Source organism: Hordeum vulgare, chromosome 4H (genome assembly GCF_904849725.1).
Source record: "Hordeum vulgare subsp. vulgare chromosome 4H, MorexV3_pseudomolecules_assembly, whole genome shotgun sequence".
NCBI classification, from domain to species: Eukaryota; Viridiplantae; Streptophyta; class Magnoliopsida; order Poales; family Poaceae; genus Hordeum; species Hordeum vulgare.
Genome location: NC_058521.1, coordinates 424,642,399 through 424,664,885, shown reverse-complemented (window position 1 = coordinate 424,664,885; position 22,487 = coordinate 424,642,399).

Below are 22,487 nucleotides of genomic sequence, written 5' to 3'. Positions count from 1 at the left end.
GCGGTCCTTGGAGAGAGGTTAAATAGCAATTTGCACATCTCCGTTGTGGTTTTTGCGTAAGTAAGATGCGATCATACTATATACCCATAGCAACCACGTAAAACATGCAACAACAAATTAGAGGACGTCTAACTTTTTTTTGCAGGGTATGCTTGTGATGTGATATGGCCAAAGACATGATGTGATATATTGGACGTATGAGATGATCATGTTGTAATAGTTAATATCAACTTGCACGTCGATGCTACGGCAACCGACAGGATCCATAAGGTTGTCTTTAAACTAACATTTGTGTTTGCACATGCGTTTACTATATTGCTAGTTCATAGTTTTAGTAGTAATAGCATAGATTGCACGACAACCTCGATGGCGACACGATGATGGAGATCATGGTGTTGCGTCGGTGACAAGAAGATCATGTCGGTGCTTTGGTGATGGAGATCAAGAAGCACAAGATCATGGCCATATCATGTCACTTATGAATTGCATGTGATGTTAATCCTTTTATGCACCTTATTTTGCTTAGAACGACGGTAGCATTATAAGGTGATCTCTAAATACAATTTCAAGATGAAATTGTGTTCTCCCCAACTGTGCACCATTGCGACAGTTCATCGTTTCGAGACACCACGTGATGATCGGGTGTGATAGACTCAACGTTCACATACAACGGGTGCAAAATAGTTGCACGCGCGGAACACTCGGGTTAAACTTGACGAGCCTAGCATGTGCAGACATAGCTTCGGAACACAAGACACTGAAAGGTCGAGCATGAATCGTATAGTTGATATGATTAGCATAGAGATGCTTACCACTGAAACTATACTCAACTCACGTGATGATCAGACTTGAGTTAGTGAATTTGGATCATGTAACACTCAAATGACTAGAGGGATGTACCTTTTGAGTGGGAGTTTATTAAGTAATTTGATTAGTTAAACTCTAATTATCTGGAACATAGTCTAAGTCCACTTTGCAACATTTTATGTTGTAGATCAATGGCTCATGCAGTAGCAACCCTGAATTTCAATACGTTCCTAGAGAAAGCTAAGTTGAAAGATGATGGAAGCAACTTTGTAGACTGGGCACGTAATCTTAGGCTCATCCTACAAGATGGGAAAAAGAATTATGTCCTTGATGCTGCGCTAGGAGATGAACCACCCGCTACGTCTGACCAAGATATTTTGAACGCTTGGCAATCGCGTAAGGACGGCTACTCAGTAATTCAATGTGCAGTCTTGTATGGCTTAGAACCGGGACTTCAACGTTGCTTTGAGCGTCCTGGAGGATATGAGATGTTCCAGGAATTGAAGTTTATCTTTCAGAAGAACGCCCGGATCGAGAGGTATGAGACCTTCGATAAATTCTATGCTTGCAAGATGGAGGAGAATTCGTGTGTCAGTGAACATGTGCTCAAAATGTCTGGATACTCAAACCATCTAGCTAAGCTGGGGATTGAACTCCCGCAAGAGACTATCACTAACAGAATTCTTCAATCACTGCCACCTAGCTATAAGAGCTTTATGTTGAACTATAACATGCAAGGGATGAACAAGTCACCTCGCGAGTTATTCGTGATACTGAAAGTCGTAGAGTCACAACTCTGGAAAGAGCATCAAGTGTTGATGGTCAAGAAGACCACTAGTTTCAAGAGAAACGACAAAGGCAAGAAGGGTAATTCCGAGAAGAGTGGCAAGCCTGTTGCCAATCCGATAAAGAAAACCCAAGGCTGGACCTAAGCTGGAAATAGTGCTATTATTGCAAGGGAATGGGTCAGTGGATGTTACACCCTGTTTTTACTATCACTTATCTGTGTTGTGAAAATCTGAGTTTGTTAAAACTTTTTCAAGACTAATGTTGTGAGTGCCCTGATAGATATTGTATGCTTGTGTGCTTGATCATGTGAGGACAAAACCCTATTTCATAACAATGATTTCCAAAAACCTTTACTTATTTCTGATCAAGGCAAAACCCAACCTTGAGTTGCACTACATGCCCTTGATAGCAAGCGGTGCTTCTACTCAAAGTTGGTGATCTGATTTTAACCTATCTTTGTATTTCAAAACCACAAAGATAATTATTTTTGTAATTAGTTTCCGAATTATATAACATGTCCATTTCTAAGGCCAGAATTGGTATTCCTGTATGGAAAAATACTTTTCTACCTTAGAAAAATCTGATTAAGTTTGTAGATGATGAGAAGGACATATATTTTCCATACGTAAGATTTTAAACCCTATTTTATATTATAATTATTGAATAAAACCATGAAAGCTATTTCTGACTGTTTTGACCTTTTGAAATATTTCCAAAGGAAATATTCTCAATAAATTCCTAGAAATTCCAGTGATATCCCTAAACCATATTTGGTGTCCACATAAAGTTTCACCTTGATCAAAGGTGATTAAGGACCCCAAATAACCCAAAACCCCCTTATGTCCAGAATCAAGTTAGGGCAACTCTACGTAGCAAAGTTTATCCAATGATGCTGAAACTTTGGAGGAGTGCCTAATACGTCAAATGAGGGTTCCACACCAAAAATGGGATTTGTGGGACTTAGTTTGTCCACACTCTCTTTGGAAGGGACATATCTGGTCATAATGGAGTATTTTCAAGTTTACAAAGCTAAACTTGTCCAATGGACCTCAAAATTGGTGAAACCCCATGAATTACCACCAAACCCAAACCTGTTAAGTTGCAGCACGAGTGGTGGGGTACAACCCCCTCAAACCACTGTCGAGCACCTTCTGACAGATAGGGAAAAGCCATCTTAGCCACAGCTAAACCCAACCCCTCTCCTCCAAACTCAAAGATTAGGTAGCCAATATCTGTGCCTAACCCCAGTCAACTGGCCCCTCACTGGTTCAAAGTGGTAAGGCCAAAAACCCCAATTTAAGCTTTAGTTCAAGGCTGACAGCACCAGTATTTCTTGTCTCCCTTGACCAGCCGAAGTTCCCACAAGACCCAAACGGCTAGCCACACTCCGAGCCAATGCCAGGACATGCTAGACACGTCCAAAGTGCCTCCGAGCGCACCAGCATGCTGTGGCATGCCAAAACTATGCTCTGGGCGCGCTACAGGAAGCCACCAAGGTGGGGGCGACGCTCTCGGCCAATTCCAGCCTCCCCCGAGGTGTCCAACCTCTTCCCCGACAACCCCTCTGCGTTGATAAAGCCTTAGGGCCCCTCCTCTCCCGCGCTAGAGCTCGTGCGACGCGTGCCCACGTGCACCAGAACCGGCCAAGGTTGCATGGACACGGATGCGCGACTTCTCCCTCTCTCCCTGTGGAGCAGAAGGCTCTGGTAGTCCAAAACCATGTCCTGAGACCGTCGTTTCGGCCCCAGCCTCTCTCTGCACCGCCATGCGCGACACGGTGAGTCACCGGCGCTCCCGAACCAGCTCACCGTCGCGGGACTATAAATAGCCCTCTCCCTTGCTCCAGCACCCCTCAGATAGCTTCACCACGATCACTAGTACCTCCCTAGCCACCCCAGCAACCCAGCAGAGCCCCGGTGCTCAAGATCAACCGAGGCCCCTCTGCCTCGAAGCTCCGGTCGATCTCCGATTACACGATGGCTCCTGCGCCCCTCGACCCACCAAACTGATCCCCTCAACCCCAGGAAGCTTTCCCCCAACTCGCCCGACCATTTCCGTGTCTCTAGCCACCTCCTCGACCACCTCCCGAAACTCCTCCGCCACAGCCCCCTCGTCGCCGGCGAACCCCTACCTCTCCGACCTTGTTCCGACCACCAACAGGTAGGCGACTGCAAGGCGAACTCACTCCAGTCCTCGTTGGGGCTTGAGAGCGTCGGCAACCTTGCCGGCGTGCTCCTCCTCGTCTCTGGCCAGAGGTAGGAGACGACCCCGATAGGTGAGCCCCACCTGTTAGTGGCCCAGCCTCCTCCCCCATGCTGTCCATAGCCGCTAACCGCAGGGCCCCGCACGTCAGGTTCAAACCTAACGGTGTGCGCGCCTGGGCAGGCTGTCGGCTGGCCATGGGCCAGCCCAGCTCCACGCCGAGCCAGGCGAGGAGTTAGCCGATTTTCTTTTTATTTTTAAAAACCTGGTTTCTAAGATTTTTATAAAAACATTTAACCAGTGTAAAAATATATTTTTTCCACTGTTATTCTTCTAAAAATATGTTTTCTACAACTATTCTGTTTTACAAAAATAAAAAGTACTAAAATGGTATAGTTTTGCTTCTGCTTGGTTCATTTAAAAAATGTTCCTTCAAGGGAAGTTAAGGCAAATATTTTTCAAAATGATAACTTAGATTTATCAGTAATAAATAACATTTTTAAAATGACTTTGTGAGCTATTTCTTATTTATTGCTTTATCGACGATAGAAAACCCGTGTGACGAGGCAATCAGAGCGGAAGACCTCAAAGACCCCGAATACCTAGCTGACCAAGGCAAGCAACCCTTTGACCATGACTGAGCATATGTTACTTTGCATAATTAAAATAGCAAGTAATTCCGTTGCATATGATCATAAGTGCCGGTAATCATTTGATATGATTTTACCGATGGCTCCCCCGGAGCACATGCATTGAGCTTGATCATACCCTTGAGGGTCATGCTAATATCATGTTGACAAGTAAAGTTAGAAGTAGTATTATCATGAGCATGTTGATGAGACAGATCAAAGAGTTTATGAAAACCCCGTCGGGTGCCACTAATGCCCGAGGGTGATGATGAGTTAGGTGGTCACTTTTGGTGAAGTGATGCACCCGGTATTTTTGTGAGTATGGTTTCAGAAATGGGATTAGATTTATGATGTGTCGACCATCCCAACCTTACCAGTACGATCACGTTACCCCTTATGGGACGGGGCTATGTTGATTACTTTGGTCGGTGCTAGCAAAGAGCCACATTACTAGTGGCGGGAGTGATGTGTGGTCAATCTCATGATGGGGTCGTGCTAGGTAGGACGACTATGCCATGTTTATGAGTTCCAGTCACACTGTTGGTCCCCGCATGGTTGGTATTGTCCAGAGTCGGTGCTCGTAAGACATACAACATGTGGGCTGGGTACCAATTGAGCGGACCTCTTTGTCTAGTATTGTCAGGGGAAAGGCGTTGATCGGGTACTTACCTCGGGTATGTTACATACCGCGAGTCGTGGATGACACAAAGGTTTCCTGGATCTTGTGGGTCCAGCGTACTACCTCTGTAGAGTGTAAAACTATTCGAATAGCCGTGTCCACGGTCAAGGACAGTTGGGTAATCCTTCTTAAACTATGTCCAGCTATTTTCGCATAAACCAAGTGTGTGTGTGAGTGGTGATGAAAGAGGTGTTGTTATGGAAAGTAATGACATGACCAAGTCCGGTGACTTGGCATATAGGGTGAGCTCGGATGGTTCAACCCTCGACAGATATATTGATATCTGTAACCTGTTCTTCAAAAGTAATTCTTTTACTTGATGCATATTCATGATCATTCCACCAAGATGAGTTACACCAAAGGTGCATGATATTGTTATCATTCACTTTTATTGTTCATATCATGGGCTGTTTGCGAGTATATTCAAAGTACTCACTGGCTTGTCAGTGGTTATGTTATTGACCACACATGGAAGGACTGGAGTTTGGAGATGAGTACGTCTTCAGAGACGCCCCTGTGAACTAGGACGCTTCCGAGTCAGAATGCCTGTCGGTGTAGGCTTGATGGAATGGGCACCCGCTTAGCCCCTATGATTTCCGCTACTAGTTGTATCAGAGTGATTTGGCCTTAGGCCCTGCCTTGTGAACTTGACCATTCGGTCATGTGTTGTAATAATCGGTAATTGGATGTAACTCTTTTATTCGGTATCTGTGTTCGGTGAGCATTGATCTCTGGGATCACTGAGCATGGCGATCTCGACTCGTAAGTCGGTATCCCCACAGAGCTGGTATCAGAGCCATCCTGACTATAGGAAGCCTTAGGTAGCATGGACGGTGGCCGAAATGATTAGTGCACATAAGACTTAACCTGAGAACCTGCACCCACTAAAAACTTTCTAACCCTCTCCTCTACATCTTGTAGATGGCCGCTGTACCTGAGATGCTTCTGGAGACGGGCTTTCCTCTGCTTTTGAGTGATAGCCTCGAGAAGTGTCAAGTACGCCGCACGCCGATCTTCCTCAACGACGAGCACTGGGTCAACGCCGACACCAGGGAATATCACGTGGACGTGATAGTGAAGGCTAACGACTCCCCGACTAGCTGGTTCTTTGAAGGACCACAAATGGAGGATCTCATGTTGGCCGTGGAGACTGCAGCACGAGAGGCGCTCGTGCAACTCCGCGACATCCTTCCCGAGATGGCTGACGAGCCAGCTACTCGTCACCTACCTTTTTGTTAAGGATGGTGCAGACGGGAGTTGGACACTCAACCCATCTTCTGAGGACGGGACGCCACTGAGGTTTCAGACCTACTTCAGTCTCTCCTTCGACACCTTGACGCATCTTTTGATCAAGGAGTCAACTAGGATCTGCCAAGAGCTGCACCAAGTCAAGGATCTGCTTTGAACAAAGAAGATGAAGAACCGCAAGGTCAAGAAGGAAGGAGCACCCGTAGGACCACCTAGTTTTTCTTTCCGAGGAGGAATACCACCGCTTCAGGCCACTCCTCTCCAGAGTTGTCGCTTGACCGTGGAAGAGTACACTGAACTCTTCGCTACCTTGCCAACCAAGATTCGCCGTGATAGTTCGCTTCCTTCCCCTACTCCTTCAAAGAAGGGAAGCACCAATGAAGATCAAGATGAAGACAAAGACGAAGATCCCGTAGAACCGGCTTATGTGACCGCGCACTCGGCCGCTTAGCCTTAGCAACGTAGGCAATTAGGATGTACCCCGAGCCTAGGAGTTCTTGTATCGGTTTGTATGAACCGGATGTTGTGTAAGCCTATTGGATGCAAGTCACATTCTGCCTTAGGCAGCTTGTGAGCGACTACATCGCTTGTTTTCAAATTTAATGCAGTAGTTCTTTTTCAAAACCATTAGCCTAAAAGTTTTTCACACTAAGCACGACACCAGACCCCCTCTTTACTAGAACATCATCCCTTATGATTTCAGCCAATTCGGCAAATTGACCTGTCTACTCCCCTGACAGGATGGTGAATGCAACTCACAACAGCACCTTCGGCAACCCCGGCTCTGCCTCTTCGGGACAGCAGCAGGGAACCGGAGGGGAAGCTCAAGCTGGAGATCACCACGAGCAGCAAGACGATGTTCCACCGCCACCACCTTCTCCTGAAAGCTTGACTATGCCTCAGTTCCTTCAAGCCCTACGGGAGGAGCGTCAAGCCAACAATGCCGCTATTCAGCAGCTGGCTCAAACCTTGGTGAACAACCCACCGCAGAACGGGAATGGCAATGGTCGCTCAACCCTCTCTCAGTTTATGCGAACTACACCACCCATACTCACGGAGACGACTGAACCATTGGATGCCGATTACTAGATCCGTACTATTGAAGACCTTCTCGCGCTGGTCAAGTGCACTAATGACCGTGAGAAAGTTCTCTATGCTTCTCACTACCTCGTAGGCACGGCCAGAGCTTGGTGGGATGGATTCCAGATCATGCGAGCAGGGCAAGTCATCACTTGGGTTGTGTTCAAAGCTGGATTCCGCGCTGCTCACATTCCTCCTGGAATGATGACCATTAAGAAGCGGGAGTTCTGAGCCTTAAGGCAAGGTACTGGATTTGTCAAGGAGTATTTGCAGAAGTTCAACCTCCTGTCAAGGTACGGACCTGAAGATGTCAGCACTGAGGCCGCCAAAGTGGAACACTTTATGGAAGGACTGGAGCAGTCACTCCAGTATCAGCTGGTTGTTTGCGAATGCTGGACCTTCAGCGACCTGGTTAATAAGCCCCTTATGTTAGAAGATAAGCGTCGTGCCATGGACGACACCCGTAAGTGCAAGCTAATGGGTAATGGAGGACCGAGTAACATGAAGCCACGACCATGGCAGACAGCTCCAGCAATACCCAACTATCAGCAGTAGCAATACAAGTACCCAACATTTTGCCAGAATTATCAGCCTCAGTAGCAAGTCAACGCCAAGCCAACAAACAATCCGCCGAACAACGGTGGAGTCAAGACCAATCTTCCAGCACAAGTTACCTGTTTCGGATGTGGACAAACAGGGCATTATTCCAGGAAGTGCCCGAACAAGAAACCTGATGCTCCGCGCCCCAGTGCGCCAAACCCAGGCCAAGGAACACCAGGCAGGAATTAGGCTGCCCGCAATTAGCAGTATCACAGCAAGGGGTGGATTAATTATATTTCTGTAGAAGAGGCAGAGGAAGACCCGGACTGCATTCTAGGTACGTTCCTCGTCAACTCTACCCCAGCAACAATATTGTTTGATTGTGGTGCTTCACATTCTTTTGGTACGCAAAAGTTTGCGGAAAAATGTGGTTTAGAACCTACCTTGCTTCGTGAGCATATGGCAATTCAAACCCCGGGAACAGTTTTGAGGACCAACCTAGAGTGTAGGAAGGTCGGGATAGTCATCAATGGGACGAGCTTCTCAGTGGATCTCATTGTGCTTAAGTCGCATTGCCTAGAAGTAATTCTCGGCATGGATTGGTTGGCCAAGCATCAAAGCATCTTGGAGTGTGCCAACAGGGCCATTACCATGACAAGTGACCAAGGGGTCAAAGTCAAGTACGTCTCTGAGCCAGTACCCGCTCGAGTACCATGGGTTAACAGCCTGTCATAGGAAGGACTTGATCGAGTGCCAATAGTCTGTGAGTACACGGACGTCTTTCCTGATGAGCTACCAGGGATGCCTCCGGACCGAGACATCGAGTTCATCAATGAGCTCATGCCCGGATCAAGGCCTATCTATAAGAAGCCTTACAGGATGGGATCCAAAGAGCTAGCGGAGTTGAAGAAGCAATTGGATGAGCAACTCAGGAAAGGGTTTATTCGTCCAAGTGCGTCACCTTGGGGATCACCTGTTCTCTTCGTGTACAAGAAGGATGGGACCATCAGACTATGCATTGATTACCATTCTCTCAATGAGGCCACGATCAAGAACAAGTACCCACTCCCCAAGATTGATGACTTCTTCGATCAGCTAAATGGAGCTAAGGTATTCTCCAAGATCGACCTCCGCTCTGGATATTACCAACTGAAGATCCGCCCAAAGACATACGCAAGACTGCATTCGTGACCCGGTACGGTCTGTACGAATGCATTGTCATGTCTTTTGGGTTGACTAATACCCCAGCTGTTGGGGAACGTCGCATGGGAAACAAAAAATTTCCTACGCGCACGAAGACCTATCATGGTGATGTCCATCTACGAGAGGGGATTTCCTATCTACGTACCCTTGTAGTTCGCACAGCAGAAGCGTTAATAGACGCGGTTGATGTAGTGGAAGGTCCTCACATCCCTTGATCCGCCCCACAAACCATCCCACGGACCATTCCGCGATCCGTCCCACGATAAGCTCCGATCTAGTGTCGAACGGACGGCACCTCCGCGTTCAGCACACGTATAGCTCGACGATGATCTCGGCCTTCTTGATCCAGCAAGAGAGACGGAGAGGTAGATGAGTTCTTCGGCAGCGTGACGGTGCTCCGGAGGTTGGTGGTGGTCTAATCTCAGCAGGGCTCCGCCCGAGCTCCACAGAAACGGGATCTAGAGGAAAAACTGTGCAGGTATGTGGTCGGGCTGCCATGGAAAAGTTGTCTCAAATCAACCCTAAAACCTCCGTATATATAGGTGGGAGGGGAGGGGCCTTTCCTTGGGGCTCAAGGAGCCCCAAGGGTTTCGGCCGAAGGGGGGAGGAGGAGTCCTCCTTCCAATCCTAGTCCAACTAGGATTGGAAGGTGGAGTCCTTCCCACTTCCCCTTTTTTTCTCTTTTCTCATTGATTTTTCTTTCTCCTACATATAGGGCTTCTTGGGCTGTCCCACCAGGCCACTAAGGACTGGTGTGGCACCCCTAAGGCCTATGGGCTTCCCTCGGGTGGGCTTGCCCCCCCGGTGAACATCCGGAACCCATTCGTCATTCCTGGTACATTCCCGGTAACTCCGAAAACTTTCCGGTAATCAAATGAGGTCATCCTATATACCAATCTTCATATCTGGACCATTCCGGAAACCCTCGTGACGTCCGTGATCTCATCCGGGACTCCGAACAACATTCGGTAACCAACCATATAACTCAAATACACATAAAAAACGTCGAACCTTAAGTGTGCAGACCCTGCGGGTTCGAGAACTATGTAGACATGACCCGAGGGACTCATCGGTCAATATCCAATAGCAGGACCTGGATGCCCATATTGGATCCTACATATTCTACGAAGATCTTATCGTTTGAACCTGAGTGCAAAGGATTCATATAATCCCGTATGTCATTCCCTTTGTCCTTCGGTATGTTACTTGCCCGAGATTCGATCGTCAGTATCCGCATACCTATTTCAATCTCGTTTACTGGCAAGTCTCTTTACTCGTTCCGTAATACAAGATCCTGGAACTTACACTAAGTCACATTGCTTGCAAGGCTTGTGTGTGATGTTGTATTACCGAGTGGGCCCCGAGATACCTCTCCGTCACACGGAGTGACAAATCCCAGTCTTGATCCATACTAACTCAACGGACACCTTAAGAGATACATGTAGAGCATCTTTATAGCCATCGAGTTATGTTGTGACGTTTGATACACACAAGGTATTCCTCCGGTGCCAGTGAGTTATATGATCTCATGGTCATAGGAACAAATACTTGACACGCAGAAAAACAGTAGCAACAAAATGACACGATCAACATGCTACTTTCATTAGTTTGGGTCTAGTCCATCACATGATTCTCCTAATGATGTGATCCCGTTATCAAGTGACAACACTTGCCTATGGTCAGGAAACCTTGACCATATTTGATCAATGAGGTAGTCAACTAGAGGCTTACTAGGGACAGTGTTTTGACTATGTATCCACACAAGTATTGTGTTTCCAATCAATACAATTATAGCATGGATAATAAACGATTATCATGAACAAAGAAATATAATAATAACTAATTTATTATTGCCTCTAGGGCATATTTCCAACACCTCATGAATAATGTCTTCATGGAATACCTGGACAAGTTTGTCGTCGTGTTCATTGATGACATATTGATCTTTTCCAAGTCCGAAGAAGAGCATGAGCAACACTTCAGGTTAGTATTGGAGAAGCTTCGAGAGCACCAAGTTTATGCCAAGTTCAGCAAGTGACAATTTTGGCTGAACGAAGTTCGATTCTTGGGTCATACCATGACAACAAGTGGATTGGTAGTTGATCCATCCGAGATTACTACGGTAACCAACTGGGAATCGCCAATTGGCGTGAAGGAAGTCAGGAGCTTCCTCGGACTCGCGGGATATTACCGCAAGTTCGTAGAAGGATTCTCCCGCATCGCTCGACCCATGACTCAACTCTTGAAGAAAGGCAAGAAGTTCGAATGGACGCCAGAGTGTGAAGCAAGATTCAATGAGTTGAAGAAAAGACTAACCACCGCCTCGGTATTGGCCACTCCAGATATCAACAAGGAGTTTGTGATATATTGTGATGCCTCCAGGACCAGACTCGGTGGGGTTCTAATGCAGGATGGCAGAGTTGTGGCGTATCTGTCCCGACAACTGTGCCCGCATGAGGAGAACTATGCCACCCATGATCTCGAATTGGCAGCCGCAGTGCATGATCTGAAGACATGGCGACATTACCTTCTGGGGAAGCAATGTGAAATATACACTGACCACAAAAGTCTGAAGTATATCTTCACCCAAAGGGAATTGAATATGAGGCAATGAAGATGGTTAGAGTTAATCAAAGACTACGACCTCAGCATTCAATATCACCCCAGTAAAGCCAATGTAGTGGCTGATGCATTAAGCCGAAAGACCAACACCTTGAATGTCATGCTCAAGGAAAGGCAGCCCACCTTATATGAAGAGTTGGAGAACTTCGGGTTGGAACTAGTAGAATCGGGATTCCTAGATAACCTCGAAGTCAAACCAACGCGGGTAGACAACATCAAGGAGGCCCAGAAGGGTCATAAGAGCATTGAAGGCATCAAGAAAAAGGTTCAAGAAGGCAAGGCCCCAGGATCCTCGGTGGATGAACAAGGAGTAGTGTGGTTTGGGAAACATTTATGCATACCCAACAAGGATGAACTCAAGGACTTAATCCTACAGGAAGCACATGATACACCCTACTCTATTCACCTCGGTGGTACCAAGATGTTTCAAGACCTCCGAGAAAGATTCTGGTGGCATGGCATGAAGAGAGAAATGGCGTCTTATGTTGCCAAGTGCGACATGTGCCAACAAGTCAAGGCTGAACATCAGCGACCCGCAGGACTGCTACAACCTCTCAAGGTGCCAGAATGGAAGTGGGACAAGTTAGGCATGGACTTTGTTACCGGCTTACCAAGGTCTAGCAGGGGCCATGACTCTATATGGGTTATTGTCGACCATTTGACCAAAGTGGCCCATTTCATTCATGGCCATACCACTTATGATGGGAACAAGTTGGCTAGTCTCTATATCGAGCGTATAGTAAGCCTTCATGGAGTTCCCAAGGAGATTGTATCTGACCGAGGCACGCAGTTCACCTCTAGGTTTTCGAAAATGTTCCAAGAAGCCCTCGGAACTAAGCTCTCCTTCAGCACCGCTTTCCACCCACAAACGGGCGGACAAACGGAAAGAGTGAATCAGATACTCGAAGATATGCTCCGCGCATGCGTCTTGGCGCATGGAGCCAAATGGGAAGACTGTCTGCTGTTTGCTAAGTTTTCATACAACAACAGCTACCAGTCCAGTCTCCAGATGGCCACGTTCGAAGTATTGTATGGACGAAAGTGCCGCACCCTGCTCAACTGGTCAGAAACCGGTGAAGGGCTGATTTTTGGGCCGGAAATTTTGCACAAGGCAGAAGAGAAGGTGCAACTGGTCCGAGAAAATCTGAAAGCAGCCAAGTCGCGACAGAAGAGTTATGCGGATTCTCGCCGAAGGGATGTGGAGTTCCTTCCTGGAGATCTGGTGTACCTCCGTGTCACACCTCTCAAGGGAACCAAGAGTTTCCATGTTAAAGGGAAACTTGCTCCAAGGTTCATTGGACCTTTCAAGATGACGACAAGGCGTGGAGAAGTTGCTTATCAGTTGGAGCTACCTCCGGAACTTTCGGGGGTGCACAACGTCTTCCACGTGTCACAACTTCGGAAGTGTCTTCAAGCGCCAAGTCGTCCCGATATTTACAAGGACATTGACCACCAAGCCATTGACCTTCAGCCTGACCTCACCTACCGCGAGAGGCTTCTACCTCTTGAGCTTGCGTTGGTTTTTCTCTTGAAGAGGAAACGGTGATGCAGCACAATAGCGATAAGTATTTCCCTCAATTTGAGAACCAAGGTATCAATCCAGTAGGAGTATCAAGATGAGGCACCAATGTACCTGCGCAAAAACAAACAAACTTGCACCCAATGCTATAAAGGGGTTGTCAATCCCTTCACGATTATTTGCAAGGTGAGATCTGAAGGCGAAAAGTGCAACAATGTAATTTTGTGGAACTGAAAATATGATGTGAAGTAGACCCGGGGGCCATAGTGTTCACTAGAGGCTTCTATCATGATAGCAAGTATTACGGTGGGTGAACGAATTACTGTCGAGCAATTGATAGAATCGCGCAAAGTCATGATGATATCTAAGGCAATGATCATACATATAGGCATCACGTCGGAGACAACTAGACCGATACTTACTGCATCTACTCCTATTACTCCACGCATCGACCTCTGTCGAGCATGCATCTAGTGTATTGAGTTCATAACAAACAGAGTAACGCCTTAAGCAAGATGACATGATGTAGAGGGATAAATCCATGCAATATGATATAAACCCCATCTTTTTACCCTTCACGGTAACAACACGATGCGTACCTCGCTACCCCTTGTGTCGCTAGGTGAGGACACCGCACGGTATGAATGCAAAACCAAGCACTTCTCCCATTGCAAGAATTATAGATCAAGTTGGCCAAACGAAACCCACAACTCGAAGAGAATTACAAGGATACGAAATCATGCATATAAGAGATCAGAGGAGACTCAAATAATATTCATAGATAATCTGATCATAAATCCACAATTCCTCGGATCTCGACAAACACACCGCAAAAGAAAGTTACATCGGATAGATCTCCATGAAGATCATGGAGAACTTTGTATTGAAGATCCAAGAGAGAGAAGAAGCCATCTAGCTACTAGCTATGGACCTGAAGGTCTGTGGTGAACTACTCACGCATCATCGGAGAGGCAATGGTGTTGATGAAGAAGCCCTCCATGTCCGAATCCCCCTCCGGAAGGGCACCAGAGCGGCCCCGAGATGGGATCTTGCGTATACAGAAGCTTGCAGCGGCGGAAAAGTATTTTCGTGGCTCTCTGTGGTGGTTTTGGATTTTTAGAGAACTTATAGGCGAAAGAGGTAGGGCAAAGGAGCCATGTGGGGCCCACAAGCCTGCCAGGCGCGTCCCCCTAGGCCGCGGCTAGGGGGCTTGTGATCTCCCCCGAGGTCTCGTGCCTTGGTTCTCAAGTCCCCTCCGTATCTTCTGTTATGGAAAAAATCATCCCGCATGTTTTATTCCGTTTGGACTCCGTTAAATATTCTTCTCTGAAAAAGGTCAAGAACACGGAAAAAACAGAAACTGGCACTTGGCATTGAGTTAATAGGTTAGTCCAAAAAATCGCATATTCACGCACATAAAACATGCAAAATTGACAAGATAATAGCATGAAACCATAAAAAATTATAGATATGTTGGAGACGTATCAAGCATCCCCAAGCTTAACTCCTCCTCGTCCACGAGTAGGGAAGTGCTAAAGACTGAATTTTTGATGTGGAATGCTACCTAACATATTTGTCCTTTGTAACTTCTTTCTTGTGGCATGAATGTTCAGATCCGTAAGATTCAAAACTATAGTTTACTATTGACATGAAAACAATAATACTTAAAGGATACTAGCAAAGTGATCATGAACTTTTGAAATAACAAGGCCAAAGAAAGTTATCCCTACAAAATCATATAGTCTGGCTATGCTCAATCATCCCCACACAACGAATTTAAATCATGCACAACCCTGGTATTGGCCAAGTAATTGTTTTCGCACTCTTACTTTCTCAAACTTTTTCAACTCTCATGCAATACATGAGCGTGAGCCATGGATATAGCACTATAGGTGGAATAGAGTGTGGTAGAGGTTGTGAGGCAAAAAGGAGGAGATGGTCACATTGACTTGGCATATCAATGGACTATGGAGATGCCCATCAATAGATATCAATGTGAATGAGTAGGGATTTCCATGCAACGGATGCACTTAGAGCTATAAGTGTGTGAAAGCTCAAAAGGAAAACTAGTGGGTGTGCACCCAACTTGCTTGCTCACAAAGACCTAGGGCAATTTTGAGGAAGCCCATCATTGGAATATACAAGCCAAGATATATAATGAAAATTCCCACTAGTATATGGAGGTGTCATAACAAGATACTATCTATCATGAAGAACATGGTGCTATTTTGAAGCACAAGTGTGGAAAAAGATAGTAGCATTGTCCCTTCTCTATTTTTCTCTCATTTTTTTGTTTGGGATCTTTGGCCTCTCTTTTTTCATATTTTTTGGTGGGCATGTTTGGCCTCTTTTTTTGTTTCCTCACATGGGACAATGCTCTAATAATGATGATCATCACACTTTTATTTACTTACAACTCAATACTTAGAACAATGATGACTCTATAGGGAATGCCTCCGGCAGTGTACCGGGATGTGCAACGATCTAGCTTAGCGTATGATGTTGAAACATATCGCTAGCTATCTTACGATCATGCAATGGCAATATGAAAGTGACGGCACATGTCATGAGACGGAACGGTGGATTTGCATGGCAATATATCTCGGAATGGATATGAAAATGCCATAATATGTAGGTATGGTGGCTGTTTTGAGGAAGGTATATGGTGGGTTTGTGCACCAGCGGAAGTTGCACGGCACTAGATAGGCTAGCAATGGTGAAAGGTGAAAGTGCATCTATACCATGGACTCACATTAGTCATGAAAAACTCATATAGTTACTGCAAAAGTTTTATTAGTAATCGAAACAAAGTGCTAAACGCATACTCCTAGGGGAAGGGTTGGTAGGTGTTTAACCATCGCGCGATCTCGACCGCCACACAATGGATGACAATCAATGAATCAATTATGCTCCGACTTCCTAACCTAGCGGTTCACCATACGTGCATGCTACGGGAATCACTAACTTCAACACAAGTATTTCTAGATTCACAACACCTACTAACATAATCTAATATTACCAAAACCGTATCTCAAAACTAATTGTGAGGAATCACACTTCTCTTACTAATCAATCTACTTGAATATGGAAGTTTTTATTATATCCTCTTTGGATGCCTATCATCTTTAGGACTACTTTCATAGCACATGCCAATTACCAAGTTACTTAGAGAGAGCACTCCCAAAAAGATATAAGTGAAGATCGAGAGTTCTTATTTCTTCAAAATATGACACCTCCATGCTCAAAAAGATCTAACTGAAGCAATAGATCAAAATTATCTAGCTCAAAATATATAAGTGAAGCACATGCGAGCTAAATTGCCTAACTCAAAAGATATAAGTGAAGCTCAATGAGTAGTCTAGAAAATTCACGAAGAGTGCATGTCCCTCTCGAAAAGGTGTGCAGCAAGGATGATTGTGACAAAAGAAGAAAAGACTCCTATAATACACGACGCTCCAATCAAAACACATATGATGTGGTGAATAAAAGTATAGCTCCAAGTAACGTTACCGATGGATTGAAGACGAAAGAGGGGATGCCTTCCCGGGGAATCCCCAAGCTTAGACTTTTTGGTGTCCTTGAATTTGGCTTGGGATACCTTGGGCATCCCCAAGCTTAAGCTCTTTCCACTCTTTATCCCATTGTCCATGAGAACATCACCCAAAACTTGAGAACTTCACAACACAAAACTTAAACAGAAACTCGTGATATCATTAGCATAAGAAAACAAACCACGAACTCTTTAGGTACTGTAGTAAACTTGATTTCTATTTAGATTTATGTTATATTATTGTATTCTCACTTTTCCATGGCTATTAAACCCCGATATTATCCATAGTTTCATCGAAATAAGCAATCAACACAACAAAAACAGAATTTGTTAAAAACAGACAAGTCTGTAGCAATCTGTATATTTCGTATACCTCTGGTGTCCCAAAAATTCCTAACAATTATGACAATTAGAGAAATTTGCATATCAACCGGAAGAAAAAAATAATCAACTCAAAATCTCTTTCTGGATTGGAATTAAAAACAATTTCGTGAGCACAAAGTTTCTGTCTTTTTCAGCATGATCAAACAACTATCACCAAAACTAATCATAAAGGTTTTACTTGGCACAAACACAAAATGAAACATAAAAAACAAAATCATAACAGAATTATGATGGTGTGGACACAACAAAACATAAAGCAAAGATCAAAGATAAATTTATTGGGTTGCCTCCCAACAAGCGCTATTGTTTAACACCCTTAGCTAGGCATAAGGCGATAGAATCAAGTATCGTCGTCTTTTGTGCTTAAACCATAAGTAGCCCCGATCATGGATTCATAAGGCAATCTTATTTTCTTTCTAGGAAAGTGTTCCATGCCCTTATTTAATGGAAGTTGAAATCTAATATTCCCTTCCTTCATATCGATGACAACACCAATAGTCCTAAGGAAAGGTCTACCAAGAATGATGGGACATGTCACATTGCAATCAATATCAAGCACAATGAAATCTATGGGCACATACTTCCTATTAGCAATAATAAGAACATCATTGATCCTTCCCATAGTTTTATTAATAGTAGAATCCACAAGATGCAAATTAAGAGAGCACTCATCAATCTCATTGAAGCCTAGAACATCACATAAAGACTTTGGAATAGCGGAAACACTAGCACCCAATTCACAAAAAGCATCGCATTCATAGTTTTTAATCTTGATTTTGATAGTAGGTTCCCACTCATCATGAATTTTTCTAGGAATAGATATTTCCAACTCAAGTTTCTCTTCAAGATATTTCATCATAGCATCAACGCTATGATCGGTAAAGGCCTTATTTTGGCTATAAGCATGTGGAGATTTTAGCATGGATTGCATCAAGGAAATAAATTCAATCAAAGAGGAACTATCATAATTGAATTCCTTGAAATCCAAAGTAGTAAGTTCATCACTACTCAAAGTTTTGATATCCTCTACTCCACTTTCTGTGCTTTTAGCATCAAGATAAATAGACTCCGAATCATTGGGGCATTTCTCAACCAAAGTGGATTCATATCCAGCCCCATCATCATTAGAATTGACATTTGAAAACAAGGATTCAATAGGAGTCACACCAAGCACTTTAAGATCTTCGTGATTCTCATCACGAGAACACGCCTTTTTAAGCCATTCATGTCTAGCACGAATTTTGGCGGTTCTATCTTTACTCTCATTCATGGAAAAACACATAGCTATCAGGGTTTCATCCATATTAATCTTGGGAGGAGCACATCTCAATTTCAAAGCATCAATATCAAGAGACATTCTATCAACGGTTCTAGCCAAGTCATCAATTTTGAGCAGTTTTCTTCTATGGACGCATTGAAAATCTTTTGCGAGTTGATAAACTCCTTAATATTACTCTCAAGATCAGAGGGTAATTTATTGTAATTTCCATGAGCATTGTTGTAGGAATTGCCAAAGTTATTAGAGGGAATACTAGGAAAAGGCCTAGGATTAAAATTACCTCTATAAGCATTGTTGTTGCCAAAATATTTCGTACCAACAAAATGAACAACCAAGCTTTCATTGCTATTCTCAATCTAGGAAGACAAAGGCATATCATTTGTATCTAAAGGAGTACTTTTACTCGCAAAGAATTTCATTAACTCATCCATCTTAGCACTCAAAGAGTTAATTTCTGCTATAGCATGCACTTTTTTACTAGTAGGTGACCTTTCAGTGTGCCATTGAGAATAGTTTGTCATGATATTATCTAGGAGTTTTGTGGCTTCTCCTAGTGTGATTTCTATGAAAGTTGCACCAGAGGCGGAATCCAAGATATTTCTAGAAGAAAAATTCAAACCAGCATAGAAGATTTGTATAATCATCCAAAGACTCAAGCCATGAGCGGGACAATTTCTAATCATCAATTTCATTCTCTCCCAAGATTGTGCAACATGTTCATGATCTAGTTGCTTAAAATTCATGATATCATTACGGAGAGAGATAATCTTAGCCGGTGGAAAATACTTGGAAATATAAACATCTTTACACTTGTTCCAAGAATCAATACTATTTTTGGGTAAAGATGAAAACCAAGTTTTTGCTCGATCTTGTAATGAGAACGGAAATAGCTTCAATTTAATCATATCATTATCCACATCTTTCTTCTTTTGCATATCGCATAACTCAGTGAAGGTATTAAGATGGGATGCGGCATCTTCACTAGGAAGGCCGGAAAATTGCTCTTTCATAACAAGATTCAGCAAGGCAGCATTGATTTCATATGATTCCGCACTAGTGGCGGGAGCAATCGGAGTACTAATAAAATCATTATTATTAGTATTCGAGAAGTCACACAATTTGGTGTTTTCAGTCATGGTGACTTAGCAAGCAGACAAGCACACAAGCGAACAGAAGGCAAGGGAAAGAAAGGGCGAACGAAAAAGGATAATATTTTTGTAAATTTTGTTTTTTGAGAAGTGGGGGAGAGGAAAACTAGAGGCAAAAGGCAAATAATGTAAATGCAAGAGATGAGTTTGCGATAGTTACTTGGATATGCTTCACTTTGAATACTCCCCGGCAACGGCACCAGAAATCCTTCTTGCTACCTCTTGAGCTTGCGTTGTTTTTGCCTTCAAGAGGAAAGGGTGATGCAACACAGTAGCGATAAGTATTTCCTTCAGTTTGAGAACCAAGGTATCAATCCAGTAGGAGTATCAAGATGAGGCACCAATGTACCTGCGCAAAAACAAACAAACTTGGACCCAACGCTATAAAGGGGTTGTCAATCCCTTCACGATTATTTGCAAGGTGAGATCTGAAGGTGAAAAGTGCAACAAAGTAATTTTGTGGAACTGAAAATATGATGTGAAGTAGACCCGGGGGCCATAGTTTTCACTAGAGGCTTCTATCATGATAGCAAGTATTACGTTGGGTGAACGAATTACTGTCGAGCAATTGATAGAATCGCGCAAAGTCATGATGATATCTAAGGCAATGATCATATATATAGGCATCACATCTGAGACAAGTAGACCTATACTTTCTGCATCTACTACTATTACTCCACACATCGACCGCTATCCAGCATGCATCTAGTGTATTGAGTTCATAACAAACAGAGTAACGCCTTAAGCAAGATGACATAATGTAGAGGGATAAATTCATGCAATATGATGTAAACCCCATCTTTTTACCCTTGATGGCAACAACACGATGCGTGCCTCCCTACCCCTTCTGTCACTAGGCGAGGACACCGCACGGTATGAACCCAAAACCAAGCACTTCTCCCATTGCAAGAATTATAGATCAAGTTGGCCAAACGAAACCCACAACTCGAAGAGAATTACAAGGATACCAAATCATGCATATAAGAGATCCGAGGAGACTCAAATAATATTCATAGATAATATGATCATAAATCCAGAATTCATTGGATCTCGACAAACACACCGCAAAAGAAAGGTACATCGGATAGATCTCCATGAAGATCATGGAGAACTTTGTATTGAAGATCCAAGAGAGAGAAGAAGCCATCTAGCTACTAGCTATGGACCCGAAGGTCTGTGGTGAACTACTCACACATCATCGGAGAGGCAATGGTGTTGATTAATTAGCCCTCCATGTCCGAATCCCCCCTCCGGCAGGGCACCAGAACGGTCCCCATATGGGATCTTGCGGAGACAGAAGCTTGCGGCGGCGGAAAAGTATTTTCGTGTCTCTCTCTGGTGGTTTTGAATTTTTAGAGAATTTATAGGCGAAAGAGGTAGGGCAAAGGAGCAACGTGGGGCCCACAAGCCTGCTAGGCGCGCCCCCAGGCCGCGTCTAGGGGGCTAGTGATCTCCCCCGAGGTCTCCTGCCTTGGTTCTCAATTCCCCTGCGTATCTTCTGTTATGGAAAAATCATCCCGCACGTTTTATTCCGTTTGGACTCCATTAAATATTCTTCTCTGAAAAAGGACAAGAACATGGAAAAAAAACAGAAACTTGCACTTGGCATTGAGTTAATAGGTTAGTCCCAAAAATAGCATATTCATGCATATAAAACATCCAAAGTTGACAAGATAATAGCATGAAACCATCAAAAATTATAGATACGTTGGAGACGTATCAGAGGCCGATCCGCATTCTGGACGAAGCAGAGCGTTGCACCAGAAGCCGCACCATCAAGTTTTTCAAGGTACAATGGAGCAACCACACCGAAGCCGAAGCAACATGGGAGCATGAAGACTATCTCCACTCTGAGTTTCCAGACCTTTTTAGCACCTAGCTTAGGACTCTCGGGGATGAGATTCTTGTAAGGGGGATAGGTCTGTCATACCCTATTTTTACTATCACTTATCTGTGTTGTGAAAATCTGAGCTTGTTAAAACCTTTTCAAGACTAATGTTGTGAGTGCCATGATAGACATTGTATGCTTGTGTGCTTGATCATGTGAGGATAAAACCCTATTTCATAACAATGATTTCCAAAAACCTTTACTTATTTCTGATCAAGGCAAAACCCTACCTTGAGTTGCACTACATGCCCTTGATAGCAAGCAGTGCTTATACTCAAAGCTGGTGATCTGAGTTTAACCTATCTTTGTATTTAAAAACCACAAAGATAATTTTTTTGTAATTATTTTTCTAATTAAATAACATGTCCATTTCTAAGGCTAGAATTGGTATTCCTATATGGAAAAATACTTTTCTGGCTTAGAAAAATCTGATTAAATTTGTAGATGATCAGAAGGACATATATTTTCCATACATAAGATTTTAAACCCTATTTTATATTACAATTATTGAATTAACCATGAAAGCTATTTCTGTCTGTTTTGACCTTTTGAAATATTTCCAAAGGAAATATTCTCAATAAATTCCTAGAAAATTCCAGTGATATCCCTAAACCATATTTGGTGTCCACATAAAGTTTCAACTTGATCAAATGTGATTAAGGACCCCAAATAACCCAAAATCCCCTTATGCGCAGAATCAAGTTAGAGCAACTCCACGTAGCAAAGTTTATCCAATGATGCTGAAACTTTGGAGGAGTGCCTAATACCTCAAATGAGGGTTCCACACCAAAAATGGGATATGTGGGACTTAGTTTGCCCACACTCTCTTTAGAAGGGACAAATCTGGTCATAATGGAGTGTTTTCAAGTTTACAAGGCTAAACTTCTCCAATGGAGCTCAAACTTGGTGAAACCCCATGA